Source organism: Rhinopithecus bieti, unplaced genomic scaffold (genome assembly GCF_001698545.2).
Source record: "Rhinopithecus bieti isolate Rb0 unplaced genomic scaffold, ASM169854v2 scaffold_18354, whole genome shotgun sequence".
Lineage (NCBI taxonomy): Eukaryota > Metazoa > Chordata > Mammalia > Primates > Cercopithecidae > Rhinopithecus > Rhinopithecus bieti.
Genome location: NW_016809835.1, coordinates 2,994,102 through 3,011,176, shown reverse-complemented (window position 1 = coordinate 3,011,176; position 17,075 = coordinate 2,994,102). Strand labels below are relative to the sequence as shown.

The 17,075-nt window shown below is 36.5% G+C and overlaps 1 long non-coding RNA gene across 1 annotated transcript in view; it reads left to right on the top strand.

The window, feature by feature from the left end:
* The first annotated feature begins 2,794 nt into the window (after positions 1-2,794).
* The window catches only part of LOC108541160 (uncharacterized), a 19,406-nt gene continuing 5,125 nt past the window's right edge, over positions 2,795-17,075 (top strand). The window contains exon 1 of the long non-coding RNA XR_001888885.1: positions 2,795-2,805. This is a non-coding gene — a long non-coding RNA (uncharacterized LOC108541160). The remainder of the gene's footprint in view (positions 2,806-17,075) is intronic.

Below are 17,075 nucleotides of genomic sequence, written 5' to 3'. Positions count from 1 at the left end.
TTTAAAAAGATGGAGTCATTGATTCATCTTTGGAGCAGACTTTCTTTGTTTTGGGAAAATTACCAGAATGGGCCTTTTGAATTACACACGTCTACAGCAAGTACTCACTTGTTGCTTTTTGAGGAGATAGAAGTTTCTAGTAAGCTGACAAGTTTTGTTTAGAAGTATAAATTGGGTTTAGTGCCTTGTTTATGTCTTTTCAAAATCAGAGGGGGAAAATATGTAGCCCTAGAATATGGATTTAGGCTGAATTGTCCCTGCAAAGTACAGTTTGTTTATTTATGTTGGAAGAGAGAGACAGAGAGAGAGTTTTGTCTAAGTAATTGGTAACAGGAGATTGTCTCACTGGACCATGCCAAGAGCATTGTGTAGATCTGAGCTCTTTATTATGGAGATAAAAATTGCGAAAGGGAATCATAGGACTAGGGTTGGCATAATACCACCTGGATTTGGAGCACTGGTGCCTTTCACATTGTGTTATTTAAGACAGAATAACTCAGACTTGTTATTTAAGATAGAATAACTCAGACTTGTAAAATGTACTGCTGACCTTTATCATTGCCTGTCTGGCCATAGGAGCCAGACTGTACTCTGCATTAGTGGGTGCTCCCACTGTCAATTATGTAATTTAACTCTTTTAATTGTCACACAGCCAAAACAAGCAGGGAATGGATTTGAAGAGGAAATATCTCTTTCTGAATCTCTTCGTCCATCTCTACATCTCTTTCTCCTCTCTGCACACACACATACTTCCACCACAGTGGTTCTTAGGGCCAGTGTTCCAGAGTGTGGAGATGCCTGGCGATTTTCTGTTGGTGGGGTGAGCTGGCCATTGCCACATTGTGTTCCCAAAGTAACTCCTTCCAGTAGTTGTTGGAATCTACACTGCATTGAGAGTCTCGCTCTGTCACCCAGGCTGGCATGCAGTGGTACGATTTTGACTCACTGCAATCTCCACCTCCCAGGTTCAAGCGATTCTTGTGCCTCAACCTTCCAACTAGCTGGGACTATAGGTGTGCACTGCCACGTCCAGCTGATTTTTGTATTTTTAGTAGAGACAGAGTTTTGCCCTGCTGGCCAGGCTGGTCTTGAACTCCTGGCTTCATGTGATCCACCTGCCTCAGCCTCCCAAAATGCTGGGATTATAGGCATGAGCCACTGTGCCCAGCCTGCATTGTACTTCTTTCATACCCAAGTTTGCAGTACATTTTTGTTAGTTGTTTTATTCGTGTGTTAAACCTGTGCTTTCTATAATTAAAGAAGGGATCAGAATCTATGCTTGGAGAGTAACTGATAGGGCAGAGCAGTATTCTTGATAAACTGGTGATCTGATGGCAGAAGTGAATTGCTGGTCTCTAACAGCGCTGACAAATGATTGTAGTACTGATTTAGTGGAACATTTAACAGATCCATGGGAAGGAAATCCTCTGGAAGAATAGTTTTTTTGTAGCCTATGGAATGCAAGTTCATAGTTTCTATAAGTTGGCTATTAAAGAAAAAGTGACCTTATTATGTAATCTCAAGTGAGTGTGGTCTGTGGACTACTGGGGCCAATTCAGTTGTTCCTTCACTTACTCATTCATTCCACAAATATTTATCGGTAGTTCATTACATGCTGGGACTGGGCTAGGCATATAGATACAATGATGATTCACAGAGTCTCTGCCCTTTAGGAGAAAACTACAGGAAGTTAAATATTAACAAATCAAATTGTAAGAAAACAAGAAGAAAAGAGGAGAGCAATCAGAAATGAAAAAATAGAAGATGGACACATATAACTATATAAACATTTAAAATATCTATAATGTAAAAAACAATAAAAGGAGCTTAAAAAGAAAACAAGAGACTGAGAGAATTACTTGTACTAAATATGACAGATGAAGCAATGAAATTTTCAATATGTCAGTCTTTAGTCAAAACTAAAGCCTGGCTGGGCACGTTTACTTATGCCTGTAATCCCAGCATTTTGGGAGGCCAAGGCAGATGGATCACTTGAGGCCAGGAGTTCAAGACCAGCCTGGCCAACATGGCAAAACCCTGTATTTGCTAAAAATACAAAAAAATTAGCCAGGTGTGGTGATGAGTGCCTGTAGTCCCAGCTACTCGGGAGGCTGAGGCATGGATCGCTTGAACCCAGGAGACGGAGGTTGCAGTGAGCTGAGATTGCGCCAATGCACTCCAGCCTGGGCAACAGAGCAAGACTCTGTCTCAAAACAAACAAATAAAAAACAACAACAAAAAACAAAACAAAACAAAAACTAAAGCCTAATGCCAAACCCCTAAAAACAAAAGGGCACTAACAGCATTCAAAGAAAAGGGAATAGTCACTTAACTTACAAAATGCCTTCAGTAGCAATTAAATAAATTCACATAAAAAAAATAAGGTAATGTCTCACACTTTATAAATTTAAAGGTGTAAGAAAATCCATGAATTTATAATTTCTCACACTTAACAAATTTAAAAGTATTAGAAAATTTGGAAAGTATAAAAATAAAAATTCATTCTGGGCAACAGAAGCAAGTGGAAACTCTGAGTTACGCACTTTCAACCACTGAGATTTCTATTTTATGATGGATTTATCAGGCTATAACCCCATGGTAAGTGTCAAGGAGCATCTTTAGGTAACACCTAGATGTTGAATCCTACATGCTGAATTAATGCCAGATACTTTTCTAAGTGCCTTTCATATGTTAACTGATTTAATCTTCATAGCAGCCATATGAACTGGGAGTTTTATTATCTCCATTTTACACATGAGGAAACTGAGGGAAACAAAGATTAAACAAATTGCTTAAGATCACATGGTTGGTCAATGGCAGAGCTGGGATTTGAGGCTAGAGAGTACGACTCCAGGGTGTGGCCTCATTATCATTGTACCATGCTGCTTCAGTGGAAGAAAAGAGCTCTATATACAAAGATGATGCTTGCGGCATCATTATTTATGAGGTAAAAGGAAAAAATATGGGGGAAAACTACATGTTCCACAGTAGGAGATGGTTAAATATATTATGGCATATTCATTCAATAGGTAATTGCTCACCAAAATTGTTCAGAACTTTTCATTCGTTTTCCCAGGGCACAATGGTATGGGCCACAGACTTCACAAAAGTATTACTTGTTCTTTTGTAGTCCTATGTCCCTACATATTTGAGAAATTCATGAGAATAAGAAGGCCCTGTCCCAAATGGACACTTCATCGTTTTCTCCTACAGTGGTCCGTGGCTCCATATATTATGTCATTAGATGTACTGAGAGTTGCTGGAGTGTGAACTCTTTAGGAGTACAAATAACCACCTTCCCTGGATACTTAAGCCACACTTAATGAACTCACACATTTCTTTGACCTCACAGGTCCAATCCTTATCCAAGTAAAGCTGTTTCTTATCATAAATATATTAACACAATTAGCAACCTTTTTTTTTAATCATAAAGGACTGTGAAGTGCTAAGATTTTTGTGTTGTAAATGTTTTCAAAATATTAAAAGTAATTTTATTTATGCAGAAACAAGGAAAGAAAAGCACATTAATTATGTATTTTAGGATAAAGTCTTTTCATACTTAAAAAAGATTAGTTACAAAAATGATGTATCACATTTATTAGGTGTATACCATGTGCCAGGAACTATGCTAAGCTCTTTACATAATTTATGCTTTTAATCCTCTCAATAGCCATATAAAGTAGATATTATTTATCATCATCATGTTACAGATGAGAACACAGAAGCTTAGAGAAGTTTAGTCACTTGCCCTAGGTCACACAATTCATAAGTGGAGGAGTCAGGAACTGTCTGAATCCAGAGATCAAGCTGTTAATCATACTGATATTATCTTTTTCTTCCTCTTCTTTTCAAAAAATAAATTTGGAGTTACTGTCTCTAACGCTTAATTCTATGATGAAGTTCTATGTCTGTGGTCACAAATAACATTATAACCAGTTGCCTTGGAAATGAAGACGATATAATAAATTACAACTAGAAGTGGCTTACCATATTGAATATGAAGTTCTTTGAGGAGAACCCTGCCATAATCATCAAATAAAGAAGAAAAACAAGTAAGGGAACATAAAAGCAGAATACAGAATACTCTGTCAATAAATTTACATGTGTGGTTTACAAATATGTTTTCTAAAAAGAATATTGTATATAATAAGTGATAATCTCCATAGGGAATGAAGTTTTGAAATTGCCTAAATGTGTATTGGTTTCAACTATAACTCTTTCAGAAGAATCTCTTCCTTTTTCTACTGGCTCAACCATACAAAGTACAACCTACCCACAGGAATCTCACTCATACCAAACATTTTCCATTTAACACGAAGGCTGACACCTGTTCCCAAGTGGTAAGGTGTACCATTTTTGACAGAGCTCCGCCATGCTAAGCCATGAATAGCCTCCAATATTTCTATTTCTTTTTCTTTCTTCTTTGATCATAGTGTTGAACTTGAGAACAAAAAAGGTTCTTAGAAACATAGGAAAAGATTGATAATTCTGAAGTCATGGTAACAAGTAGCCACTATAACTTGTTTTAAATCTGTTCTATCAAACAACTCAATAAACACAATTTTGCAATCCAACTACTCTGTCAATCTCACTTATGAAGGTCAGTCAATCAGGGACAAACTCATTCCAATAAGCATATTTCTGAGCGGTACCCAATCGACAATAGTCTCACCTGAGTAATCACACTTCTACAGATGATGTCAATCTACTTATGTTTCTGAGAGTCAACCAATTCCTAAATGCTATGCTTTCTTGAAACACTATATAAGATCAGCCATCTGTTCTGCTTGAATAAGGCTGTACCTGACCCACATCTCTTACTGTAACAAGCAATAAGTCAACTTTGTCTTTGTATGTTAGATATTGAATGGTGGTCTTCATTTGGCAGCCTTCATTAGGCCAACAGATGCACTCACTGGACACCTTGTACCAAAATTCTATTTACCCTTCAGATATGTTGCCAAGTTAGTTAATCTCAACAATAATCTGATCTCTGGCTAGTTTCATTGACTCTTGGTGCTGAATTTATTTTGTTATTCTAGAATTTGTAGCCAAATAGGTCTTTGCTTAGGCCTAGGTCATTGCAAAAAGCAATTAGGCATTTTTTGGTTTTTAATATAAACCATACAATAAACAATTAGACTTAGGAATTTTTATAAGACAACAACTAGACCTTTTGTTTTGGAGGTATGCCATTTGATATACATATATTCTTTACTATTAACATGCTTATTCTTTTGCTGCTTGCCTTACTTTTGCTCTTGTTTGTCTGTATGTACAAAGTCTTGTTTCATGTGTTTTGTTTTATCCTGGATTGTCTGTTTCTATTGAGTGTATAAGGGAGTGTTTCATAGAGAACATATGGGAGTATAGACCAGATAAGTTTCCAAAACAATGAAAGTGGCCTTAAGAACTAATAGCTGGAGGTCCATCAGACCAGCAATCACTTGGTGAAAAAAGGGTTGGCCAAACATCGTCTAGGGACTCCTGTAAATCCTTTATGAGGGTACCCTTTTTCTTGTTAACTTGGAAAAGAAGCTTACTTTGTTTTGTCCCTTCTACAGAGTCAAGAATTGTCAGGTTGTTGACTGTGTTGTACCTGTATAGTTTATTCTTGGTTGGGGAAACCTAACACCCTTCAAAACCTCACAATGTAGACTGACTGTAGTGGCTTCTTTCTCTTGTGTGTTATGGGTTTGTCCATGCGAATGCCTCATCCTCCTCCTGAAAGAACGTCTGTTTCCTTTAAGAAGCACCATAATTTTAACTTTTCATTTTATTGAAAACAGCAAAACAAAATTGTCTTGGAATAACGATGCCATGTTTTGACATGTCCAAATCTTTAAATTAATACCTTTAAGAGAAACGCTAAAAAGTTAGGAGACAAAATACCAAATAGTCAGTAGTCTTCTCTAACTGATACTCCAAGGCCTTGAAAAATAGTTCTAACTCCAAGAGAGTCTCTCTCTTAGACTTTGTAAACTTTTGAGACCTATCCACTTTGCATTTTTCTCTTTTTCTACTTAACTTTACCTGACCTTCTAAATGAGCTACTCTTTTGTCAGGGCAATAATAATTATTTTATAAAATTTCTAGGCCATAAGGATGAATGAAAAATTCTGGTCTACAGCCAAGTTAAGGGCCATAATAAAGGATTTTGCTAAATTTTCAGAACATTGGCAGAAAATTGTTATGGAAGTCAAAATTTTATTACATACTTGATTTCTTCTACCACAGATCTGTACCAACTAGTTCAGCTAAGTGTTAGCCTCTTAGTTATAGAAAATGCTTAGTAAGTGGAAAGATAGGAGAGAAAAGATTTGTCAACCAATTATGTAAAGTTTTAAACATTGTCTTAAAACAGCAATAAAATTCAAAAAATAACTACAATAAGGAAACTTAAGATGACATTTCAATAGAAAATTAAAAGGTTCAAATTATAAACAAAGCAAAGATGAAAATAGACTTCACGAAATATTCAAGAAGCTACCATAAAACCATAGCTAGAGAATTGTATCTTCTCTTATTGTGAATGGAATCCATCCTGAAATAGAGAATTTAATAATGAAAATTAAGTCTGTCCATTTTATTCATTGATCGATTAATCCATTAATGAGGGGAGAACCTTCATGATCCAATCACTTTTTAAAGGTTCCACCTCTCAATACTGTTACATTTGGGATTAAATTTCAAAATGGGTTTTGGAGGGGGCATTCAAATCAAAGCATTCTGTCCCTGCTCCTCAAAACTCATGTCCTTCTCATGTACACATACATTTATTATATCCTTATAGCCCCAACGTCTTTCCTTATTCCAATACTAACTCAAAAATCCAAAGTCCAAAGTCTCATCTGTGAGCCTGTGAAATAAAAATGTAATTTGCTCTTAAAATATAATGGTGGGACAAGCATGGAGTACACATTCTCATTCAAAAAGAGAGGAATAGGCAAGAAGAAAGGGGTAATAGGGCCCAAGCAAGTATGAAACTCAAGAGAGCAAATATTGGGTCCGGAGATTTCAGAATAATCTCCTCTGACTTCCTGTTGGGCATCCTCTACACACTGGTGGAAGGGTTGGGCTCCCAAGGCCTTGGGAAGCTCTGTCCCTTTGACTTGGCTGGGCTCAGTACACCCAGCTCTCCCTGGTGTATTGCTCTCTGCTGGCATTGCGTGCTGGCAACTCTACAGTTCTGGGGTCTCAGTGGCAGTCCCACTACCATGGCTTCAGAAGGCATTGCCCTATTGAGAACTCTCTGCAGTGACCTCACTTCCACAATGCCACTAGGCATTGCCCTGGTGGGGACTTTGCAGTGGCTGAGCTCTCTTGACTAGGTATTACTGTAGTGGGACTCTCTGTGATGGCCTCACTTCCATAGCTCCACTAGGAGTTGCCTTGATGGGGACTCTCTGCAGCAGTTCACAATCCTGTATTTCTGCTTGGCATTGGTCTAGCAAGGCTTCTCTGCAGTGGTTCTGCCCCTGTAATTAGTGTCTGCCTAGGCCCCCAGGCTTTCAACAATGTCTTTTTAAGTGTAGGTAGGGGCTGCCAAGCCTCCACAGCTCTTGCTTTCTGTAAGCCTGCAGAATTAGCACCATGTGGATGCCACCATAGTTTATGACTTGTACTTTCCTGAGCTACAGCACAAGCCATACCTGAGGCTTAGAAGTGCTGTGCTGGGATACAAATAGCACTCCGAGCCTGTCGCCTGAAACTATTCTGCCCTCCTGTGCCCTTGAGCCTATGATGGGAGTGGTAGCATTGAAGATCTCTGAAATGCCTTCCATTGTCTTTTTTTCCACTGTCTTGAGGAATAGCACCTGACTCCCTTCTATCTGTGCTAATCTCTTTAGAAAATGGTTTGTGGGCTACACCCTTGGTTTCCTCTACTGAATGTGCTTTTTCACTCCTTACTTTCCTAGGCTGAGGGTTTTCCAAATCTTTCTGTTATGCTTTCATTTTAGTTATAAATTCTGTCTTTAAATTATTGTTTTTTCTCCAAAATCTCAGCATAAGCAGCTAAAATTAACCATGAGCTCCTTCTATATTTTGCTTAGAAATTTCTTCTGCTAGATACCCTAGTTCATTAGTCTCTACTTTGGCCTTCCACAAAGTTCTCAGGCATGGGCACAGTTCAGCCACATTCTTTGCCAATTAATAACAAGGATAGCCTTTACTCCAGTTTCCAATACCTTTGTCCTCAGTTCCATCTGAAACCTCATCAGAACGGCCTTTATTGTCCATATTTTTTTCTTAAAAAATTTTTATTGATGCATAATTGTAAAGATTTGTGTGGTCCATTTAATATTTGATACATTCATACAATGATTAAATCAGAGTAGGATATCCATCACCTCAAACATTTATCATTTTTCTGTGTTGGGAACATTTCAAATCTTTTCTAGCTATTTTGAAATATATAATAAATTATGGTTAACTATATTCACTCTACTATGTTATCAAACACTAGAAATTATTCCTTCTATTTAGCTGTATTTTTGTACCTATTAACCAACCTCTTTTCACCCCCAATTCTCCCCTACTCTTCTCAGCCTCTGGTAATCATCATTCTACTCTGACCAAGAGACCAACTTTTTTACCTACCACATTTGAGTGAGAACATGTGATATTTGTGTTTCCGTGCCTGGCTTACGTCACATAACATAATGTTCTCCAGTTCCATCCTTGTTGCTGAGAATGACAGAATTTCATTTTTTTTCATGGTTGAACAATATTCCATTGTGTATATATGCTACATTTTCCTTATCCATTCGTTTTTGGACACTTAGATGGATTATATATGTTGGTTATTATGAATAGTGCTGTGATAAATATGGAGTACAGATATCTCTTCAATATACTGATTTTCTTTCTTTTAGCTATATATCCAGCAGTGGGATTGCTGGATTATATGGCAGATCTATTTTTAGTTATTTGAAAAACCTCCATACTCTTTTTCACAGTGCCTATACTAATTTACATTCTCACCAACAATTTTCAAGCGTTCCCCTTCCTCCACATTCCACAAGCATTTGTTATTTTTTGTCTTTTTGATAATAGCCATTTTAACTGAGGTGAGATGATATTACATTGTGGTTTTGATTTGCATTGCCCTGATGATTAGTGATATTGAACATTTTTTCATATACCTGTTGGCCATTTGTGTGTCTTCTGAGAAAGGTCTACTCATATCATTTGCCCATTTTAAAATCAGATTATTATTATTATTTTTTGCTGTTGAGTCCTTGTATATTCTTTTTATTAATCCCTTGTCCGATGGATAGTTTGCAAATATTTTATCCCATTCAACAGTCTCTTCAGTCTATTGTCTATTGATCATTTCCTTTGCTGCCCAGAAGCTTTTTAGTTTGATGTAATCCCATTTGTCTATTTTTGCTTCTGTTGCTTTTGAGGTCTCACCAAAAAATCTTTGCCCAGATCAATGTCCTAAAGCATTCACCATTTTTTTTCTTCTAGTAGCTTCAGGATTTTTAGGTCTTACATTTAAATCTTTAATCTATTTTCATTTGATTTTTGTATATTTTGAGAGATAGGGGTCTGGTTTTACTCTTCTGCATGAGTATATCCAGTTTTCCTGGCACCATTTATTGAATAAACTGTCCTTTACCCAATGTATATTCTTGGCACCTTTGTCAAAAAATAGTTGGCTGTAAATGTGTGAATTTATTTCTGGGTTCTATTCTGTTTTATTGGTCTACGTGTCTGTTTTTATGCCAGTACCATACTGTTTAGGTTACTATAGCAGCTCTTTAGTATAATTTGAAATTAGGTAGTGTGATGTCTCCAGCATTGTTCCTTTTGCTCAAGATTGCCTTGGCTGATCATGGTCTTCTGTGGTTCTATGCAAACTTTAGGATTTCTTTTTCAATTTCTGTGAAGGATATCATTGGTACTTTGAGAGGAGTTGTACCGAATTTGTAGATCACTTTGGACAGTATGGACATTTTAACAACATTAGTTCCTCCAGTCCATGAGCATAGCATATGTTTCCATTTGTTTGAGCCCTCTTTCATTTCTTAGTTCGTTTATCGATTTCATTGTAGAGATCTTTCACTTCTTTGGTTACATTTATTCCTAGTTTTTATTTTTTTCATAATCATCATAAAGGGGATTGCTTTATTGGTTACTTTTTCAGATTATTGGTTGTTAGTGTATAGAAATGCTACTGATTTTTGTATGTTGATTTTGTATTCTGCAACTTTACTGAATTTATTGACCAGTTCTAGCAATTTTTTTGATGGCATCTTTTTCTAAATATAGGATCATATCATCTGTGAACAAGGATAATTTGATTTTCTCCTTTCCAACTTGGATGCCCTTTATTTTGTTCTCTTGCGTAATTGCCCTGGCTAGGACTTCCAGTATTATATTGAATAACATTGATGAAAGTGGGCATCCTTGTCTTATTCCAGATATTAGAGGAAAGGCTTTCAATTTTTCTCCATTTAGTATGATGTTAGCTGTGGATTTGTTATATATGTCTTTTATCGTTTTGAGGTATATTAGTTCTATACCTAGTTTTTTGAGAGGTTTTATCATGAAGCCATGTTGAATATTGTTGAATGATTTTTAGCATTTATTGTAACTATTTCATGGTTTTTGTTCTTAATTCTGCTAATGTGATATATCCATTTATTAATTTGCATATGTTGAACCATCCTTGCTTTCCTGGGATTAATCCCACTTGATCACAATGAATGATGTTTTTAATGTGTTGTTGAATTCAGTTTGCTAGTATTTTGCTGAGAAATTTTGCATCTGTGTTCATCAGGGATATTTGCCTGCAGTTTTCTTGTGTGTGTGTGTCCTTGTCTGATTTTGGTATCAGGGTAATGTTGAACTCATAGAATGAGTTTAAAAGTATTCCCTCCTCTTCAACTTTTTGGGATAGTTTGAGTAGAATTGGTGTTATTTATTCTTTAAATGCTTGGTAGAATTTAGCAGTGAAGCCATCAGGTTCTGGGCGTTTCTTTGATGGGAGAGTTTTTTATTGCTTCAATCTTGTTATTTGTTATTGATCAGTTCTGATTTTCTACTTTGTAGTTCAGTCGTGGTAGATTGTATGTGTACAGGAGTTTTATCCTTATCTTCTAGACTTTCCAATTTGTTGGCATATAGTTGTTCATAATAACCTCTAATGATTCTTTATGTTTCTGTGGTATCAGTTGTAATGTCTCCTTTTTCAACTCTGATTTCATTTATTTGGGTATTCTCTCTTTTTCTTAGTCTAGCTAAAGATTTGTGAACTTTTCTTATCTTTTTTAAAACCTACTTTTATTTTGTTAATCTTTTTTTTTTTTTCTGTCTCAGTTTCATTTATTTCTGCCCTGATCTTTATTATTTCTTTTCTTCTACTGATACTGGGTTTGGTTTGTTCTTGCTTTTCTAGTTCTTTGAGATCCATCATTAAGTTGTTTATTTGAAGTCTTTCTACTTTTTTCATGTAGATATTTCTTCTCTTTTAGCACTACTTTTGCTGTATCCCATAGGTTTTGGTACATTGTGTTTCCATTTTAATTTGCCTTGAGGAGTTTTAAATTTTCTTTTAAATTTCTTCACCAGTCCCTCCATTGTCCGGGAGCATGTTGTTTTATTTCCATTAATTTATACAGTTTTCAACATTCTTTCCATTATTGATTTCCAGGTTTATTCCAGAAAAAATATGTTGTTATTATTTTGATTTTTAAAAAATTATTAAGATATATTGTCTATCCTGGAGAATGTTTTGTGGAAACATTCCATGTGTTCTGGAAAAATATGTGTATTCTACAGCTGTTAAATGGAATGTTCTGCAAATATCTGTTAGGTTCATTTGGTCTACAGTGCAGTTTAATTCTCATGTGGTCTACAGTGCAGTTTAACTCTCATGTTTCTTTGCTGATTTTCTGTCTTCACAATCTGTCCTTTGTTGAAAGGGGGGTGCTGAAGTCCCTTACTATTACTGTATTGTAATAATACAACACATGGTATCATAATTTCTCCCTTTAGGTCAATTAATATTTGTTTTAAATGGTTGGGTGCTTTGGTGTTGGACATATATATATTTAATTGTTATATCCTCTTACCATATTGACCCTTTTATCATTATATAATATCCTTGTTTTGCTTTTTTTTTTTTTTTTTTTTTTTTAACTGTTCTTGACTCAAAGTCTATTTTCTCTACTATAAGTATAGCTACTCCTGCTCTTTTTTGGTTTCCAGTTGCATGGAATATCTGTTTTAATTCTGCCACTTTCAGTCTGTGCATGTCTTTATAGGTGAAGTGGGTTTCTTAAAGACAGCATATAATTGGGTCTTTTAAAAAATCTTAACCCATTTAGCCACTCTATGTTTTTTGTTTGGAGAATTTAATACATTTACATTCAAAGATATTATTGATAGGTAAGGATTTATTACTGCCATTTTGTTACTTCTTTTCTGATTGCTTTGTGGGTCCTTCCCTCCATTTTCCCTCTCTTACTGTCTTCTTTGTGGTTAAACAATTTTCTCTAGTGATAGGTGATACCTGTTGATTCCATGCTGTTTCTTTTAAGCATCTGTGTTATATATTGTTACTTTCTGGTTTCTATGAAGCTTACAGAATCCTCTTATAGTTATAACAGGTTATCTCAAACTGATACTGACTTGAATTTGATTGCAAAGTAAATAAAGTAACAAAACAAACTCTACACTTTAGCACCCTTCGTTTTGATTTTTGATTTTTTCAGTTTACATCCTTTTATATTGCTTATTTCTTAACCAATTGTTGTCGTTATTTTCATAAAACAGTTTTGTCTTTTAGTCTTCTTTCTTAAGCTATTAGTGGTTTCTTTACCTCAATTACATCATTAAACTATTCTAAATTGGTCTGTTTTCTTTCTTTTACCAGTGAGTTTAATATCTTTAGATGTTTTCATGTTACACATTAGCATCCATTTCTTTCAGATTGAAGAACCCCCTTTACATTTCTTGTAAGGCAGGTCTAGTGTTGATGATTTCCTCAGCTTTTGTTTGTCTGGGAAAGTCTTTATCTCTCCTTTATGTTTGAAGGATAGCTTTTCTAGGTACAATATGCATGGCTGGCAGTTTATTTTCCTTTAGCACTTTGAATATAGTATCCTTATCTCTCTTGGCCTACAGGGTTTCTGCTGAGAAATTCACTGCATATCATATTGGAGCTCCATCAAATGTGATTGTTTTTCTTTCCTTTTGCTGCATTCAGTATCCTTTTTTTGTCTTTGATTTTTGCTAATTTGATTATGATGTATGTTGAAGAATTCCTCTTTGGACTGAATTTGGTTGATAACTTCTGAGCTTCTTGTACCTAGATGCTGTCACCCTTCTTCAGATTTGGGAAATGTTCAGCCATTGTTTCCTTAAATATGCTTTCTAAGCTTTTTTCTCTCTTGTTTCCTTCAGGGATTCCTATTATGCAGAGGTCAGTTCATTTAGGGTGTCCCGTAATTCTCATAGGCCTTCCTCATTCTTTTTAATTATTTTTTTTCTCCCTTGATTGAGTAATTTCATATGTTTTATCTTCAGTCTCATTAATTCTTTCCTCTGTTTGATCAAGTCTGCTGTTGAAGCTTTCTAATGAGTTTTTCAGTGCAGTTATTATACTCTTTATTTGTAGGTTTTCTATTATTTTAAAAATTGTTTTCACTTCTTTGTCAAATTTCTTATTTTGTTCCCGGATAGTTTTCCAAATTTCATTTAGTTTTCTATCTATATTTGCTTGAGCTCTCTGAACTTGTTTAAGAGGATTATTTTGATTTCTCTCTCAGACATTTCATGGATCTTCAATTCTTCTTGGTTCATTGCTGTAGCTTTGTTGATTTCTCTTGGTCATGTCATATTTCTCTGAGTTTTCACAATCTTTGTGTCTTTCCATTGATGCCTGAGCATTTGAGGAGACTGCCACCTATTCCAGTGTTTGCAGATATTCACTGGTGGTGTTAGACCTTTACTACTTACTATCAGAACTTAAATGCTGTTCTGTTGTTGCTTCTCATTTTGGGGAGGACTTATGGTGAACTGAACTGACACACTGCAGTGGAACTAACTTGCTGCCCTACTGTTGTTTCCTGGCCTGGGGGAAAGACTCATATTGAACACTGGAATTTAAATGCTTCTCCATAACTAAATTGTTGCCTTCACATTGTTTTTGAGTCTGTGGAAAACTTATAGTGAGCACTGGAACTTAGATGTTGCCCCAGAAATATATTGCTGCCCTGCAAATGTTTCCCAGTCTGAGGAAGACTTAGGTTGGCACTGTAACTTAATTCTGACCTTTTAGTTGTTTCTGGGAAGGGAATGCTCCATGCAAGCACCTGGGCTTTATGGAACATCTGGCCAAGGATTTGGGCTTTCCTATGGATTGTGACCCTTGCAGTGCTTTGGTGCTAATCAGTCTCTTCAACTTGGGATCTCCACTTATTGGAGTGCAGAGAAGCTCTCAAGATTCACTTTCCAGTCATTGTGATTAATGCCCTGCTTTTTGTTCCCAATTTGCTGCAGGTGGTTTAGCCCTCCTGGAACTCATGATGATTGCTGTGGGACAGGACAGGAGTAGGCTTCCATAAAGATTTGAAGATCAATGGAGAGACAGAACATGCATCTCCAATTCCCTCCTCTCACCACAGAAATCATGAGTTTAAAGAAATCTCTGTGAGTGGTATTTTGCTGGCTTGGGAAAGGCAATGGCACAGTCTGAAATGAACAATTCTTTTACCAGTTGTGACTTCTCTCAATCTTGTGGATGTAGGGGAGGTCTCCATTTCTCCCCCAGGTTCTGGAGAATTCAGGGTGACATTCTTGTCTTTGAATATTTTCTAGTTATATTTTTGTTGGGGAACTGATGTTGGGGAATCTTCTACTCCACAATCTTGCTGATGTCACTGTACTGTTCATATTTCTATCAGCATCCTAATCACAACCACTTATGCAATAACTAAGGAGTTCCAAACTTTCTTTAGTCTTATCTGCCAAGCCCTCAAAATCTAGGTTTATCTAGCTTGTTTCTACAAATTCTTCCAACCTTTTTCCATTACCCAGTTCCAAAGCCACTTCCACATTTTTGGGTATTTGTTATCAGCAACACCCCACTTCTCTGTACCTATTTTCTGTATTAGCTTGTTTTCTGTTGCTTGTAACAGAATATTTGAAACCGCATAATTTAAAAGAAAAATAATTTATTTCTTACAATTATGGAGGCCAAGAAGTCTCAAGTTGAGGGACGATAACTGTTGAGAGCCTTCTTGCTGGTGGAGCCTCTTTGAAGAGTTCCAAGGCAGTGCGAGACATCACATGATGAGGGGGCCGAACATGTTAGCTCAAGTTTCTAGTCTTTGTCTTATAAATCTACCAGTCCGGCTCCCATGATAACCCATGAATCCATTAACCATTTAATCCATTAATTCATGAATGGATTAATCTGTTCATTATGGCTAAACCCTTATGATCCAATCACCTCTTAAAGGCCTCACCTCTCAAAGTTGCCACATTGGGGAGTAAGTTTCAAAATGAATTTTTTGAGGGGACATTTAAACCATAGCAGGGTTTCAGATTTGCAAGATAAAAAGTCTGGAGATCTGTTTCACAACATGTGAACATACTTAACACTATTAAACTGTATACTTAATGGTTAAGATGATAAATTACAGGTTACGTGTTTTTTACTATAATTTAAAAAACTATGCTTGTTATAAATAAGTAGCTCATTCTCTCTTGTAAAATTTACTATCTGTTCAAATTGCTCAAATTAAACCAGTGACTGAACTGTGGTCTTCTCTAGGGTACTTAAAATTACTGAAATAAAAGAATAAGTATATAAAAAGTGCAGTGGCGCGATCTCGGCTCACTGCAAGCTCCGCCTCCTGCGTTCACCCGCCATTCTCCTGCCTCAGCCTCCCGAATAGCTGGGACTACAGATGCCCGCCACCATGACTGACTAATTTTTGTATTTTTAGTAGAGACGCAGTTTCACCATGTTAGCCAGGATGGTCTCGATCTCCTGACCTCGTGATCCGCCCGCCTCAGCCTCCCAAAGTGCTGGAATTACAGGCACGAGCCACCGCGCCCGGCCTGGTAATGCTTTTAAAATAATTCATTTATTTAAACTATGACACAAAAAAAGAGGTTTTAAAATCTTACTCAGGTACTCTTTAAAAATAACAAATATATTAATTACTTGATGTCTTTACTGTATCTAAAATAATTGCTGTATCAGAGGTAGGGACACAGTAAAAGAGGTACTATTGAAGCTAGTATACTATACTGCAGATACTGTTGAAATACCTTAGAAGTACTATTGAAATATTTTAACAGAATAACACACTAAACAGACTGACTGAAGTTCTTATACAAGGACCTTATGTAAATAACAACATGAAATAATAATAAGTCCATCAATTCCATAAGAGATATATGCAAAATTTGGATGCTAAAATTCTTTTTTTTTGAAATGGAGTCTTGTTCTATCATCCAGGCTGGAGTGCAGTGGTGTGATCTCGACTCACTGCAACCTCTGCCTCCCAGGTTCAAGTGATTCTCCTGGCTCAGCCTCCTGAGTAGCTGGGATTATAGGCATGTGCCACCATGCCTGGCTAATTTTGTATTTTATTAGAGATGGCGTTTCACCATGTTGGCCAGGCTGGTCTTGAACTCCTGACCACAGGTGATCCACCTGCCTCAGCCTCCCAAAATGCTGGGATTACAGGCATGAGCCATCATACCTGGCCCGGAAGCCAAAATTCTTAAAAGAAACAAGGGGATTGTCTTGGCAATGCGGGCTCTTTTTTGGTTCCATATGAACTTTAAAGCAGTTTTTTCCAATTCTGTGAAGAAACTCATTGGTAGCTTGATGGGGATGGCATTGAATCTATAAATAACCTTGGGGAGTATGGCCATTTTCACGATATTGATTCTTCCTATCCATGAGCATGGTATGTTCTTCCATTTGTTTGTGTCCTCTTTGATTTCACTGAGCAGTGGTTTGTAGTTCTCCTTGAAGAGGTCCTTTACATCCCTTGTAAGCTGGATTCCTAGGTATTTTATTCTCTTTGAAGCAATTGTGAATG